We start from the raw sequence: 2500 nt of genomic DNA on the forward strand, positions 1-2500 counted from the left end.
AGACGGAGGAGAGGAGAGAGAGAGAGAGAGAGTGAGAGAGGAGGTGGGAGGAGGGGGAGAGGAGGGAGGAGAGAGAGAGGAGGAGAGAGAGAGAGAGGGAGGGAGAGAGAGGAGAGGAGAGAGAGAGAAGAGAGGAGAGAGAGGGAGAGAGAGAGAGGAGGAGAGAGAGAGAGGAAGGAGAGGAGGAGAGAGGGAGATAGGAGGATGAGAGAGAGAGAGAGAGGAGAGAGGGAGAGGAGGAGAGGAGAGAGAGAGTGAGAGAGAGAGAGAGAGAGAGAGAGAGAGAGGAGAGAGAGAGAGAGAGAGGAGAGAGAGAGAGAGAGAGAGAGAGAGAGAGAGAGAGAGGGAGAGGAGAGCGAGACGAGATGAGAGAGAGGAGAGAGAGATGGAGAGCGAGACGAGGAGAGAGAGAGAGAGACGAGAGAGAGAGGGAGTGAAGAGGACGAGAAGAGAGAGAGAAGGAGAGAGAGAGAGACGAGAGAGAGAGAGAGAGAGAGAGCGAGAGAGAGAGAGAGGATGAGGAGAAGGAGAGAGAGAGAAGAGGAGAGAGAGAGAGGAGCGAGAGCGAGAGCGAGAGCGAGAGACCACTACTAGTTGTTTCATCTACTTTACACACAAAAAGTGCAGGAGCTACTGTATGAGGATGTACTAAAAAATAATAATAATACATTCTCTTGATACACATGATACACAAGTATAAATACAAATATGAAAGTGTGTGAGTGTGTGTATTACATCCCAGACATCAAATGGAAACCAAACTATGTGCATTCAAATATCAGTAAACCTTGGTATGAAACTCAGGAGACTTATTACAGATAGTAATCTTCAAGGCAAATTAATTACATCCATTTTACACCAAAATCATCCAGTAACACCACCCTTTATTTTAGAGATGCAACTACAGCACAACTTGCATGTCTTAGCAAATACTTCTGCGTTTAGCATGATATGGGTCTTTTTGTTACTGAACCTTCAGTAAAGAGTTCTCCTGTATGTGTCATTGCAGGATTTTTACTATATAAAAATAAAATGCCTTATAAACAGAATCATGCTTTTCCTCAAAAAAATAAAGAGACAAAAAGAAAGCTAAAAAACTACACAGCATAGAACCAAACCATAACCAGCTACCTACTGTGCGATAAATAAAGTGCACACAAAGCCACAAAGAGCAGGCTGTAAAATTCTTGCATGGAGCACCATAAAAAACCACCACCTTACCCAGCCATGACTAGTCAGCATGAATCATATAGACCCAGAAGGCAAAAAAGGCAACAATAAAAGCCATGATGATCTGATAAGGAGTGTATCCCATTTTTAACTTTTAATTTTTTTTTTAAACGCCACCAACTTTAGAATGCCTGCTTCTAGCTCTTACGGTACACTCTTGGTCTGCTGGTTTGTTGTTTAGGCTTATCTGGAAGAGATGGAACTTGGTAAGTATAACTAGTGTATAAAACATGAGATGTTTTAAGATAAATATTATTATGCATAATCAAGATTCATTCTTGAGGTCTTGCAACATAAGAGCAAAGTATTATGTACTTTGTACATTCTACACATCTATCTTATACTTTCTACAAATTTGCTGAGATCAGTATGTGTCCTTGAAAAGGCCCAGCAGGGCATTTAATTTGCACTCTTTACAAAAGTTAAATGCTGAGCTTATATGTGAAAGTCTAAATAAATACTAAAAAAAGGTTTTGTTATTTAATTAAAATATTATTAATAGGTTGGGTCCATATACAGTTTCTCAAATCATGATCAAGATTGTAACAATAGATAAGATTGAAGCTGGAACTATACTCAAGTCACGGATTACTGCCTTTCCGATAACGCCGATGCACACCACCTAGGCGCCAGGGGAGTCAGACCTAAGCTTTATCGACTCAAATCCTGATTCTTTTTGTATACAATGAGTATTCTATAATCTATAAAATTTGTAAAATAAAACTGTTCATAGTATCATCAAAATGATTTAAAGCCAGCCTAAGAGAATTCCTGCACACTAGTGCCTATATAATATTGGTTCCAATATTGAGGTGTTTGGCACGGCAGTCAAAAACTATAATTCACCTAAAATAACAATATCTGGACATTAAGCCATCTATTAGGATCCGTGAGGCACAGATTTCATGAATACCAAGAATATTTAGAGGGATCTAGTCAGACCTGCTACAAACACAAGAGGACAACGCAGTAGAAAGAGACAAAGAGAACAAATTGAGCAAAACTGATTTTTATGAAATATATCAGACAAAGCACATAAAGTCTAGAACATTTGCTTCATACCTTCTAGAAGCCTAAAACCCTGACTCTGATTTTCTAGTATCCAGCAATATATCATTATTTGTTATCAACAATGAATTAATAAAAATGGCACAGACTGTTAGTAATTATTCAACCAATCAAACTAAACATCGATAATTATAATATAATCTTTCCTCTGGTACACTGTGATAATTACTAAAGTTGTAAGAAAAAAAAAAAAAAAATACAA

Source organism: Penaeus chinensis, chromosome 42 (genome assembly GCF_019202785.1).
Source record: "Penaeus chinensis breed Huanghai No. 1 chromosome 42, ASM1920278v2, whole genome shotgun sequence".
Lineage (NCBI taxonomy): Eukaryota > Metazoa > Arthropoda > Malacostraca > Decapoda > Penaeidae > Penaeus > Penaeus chinensis.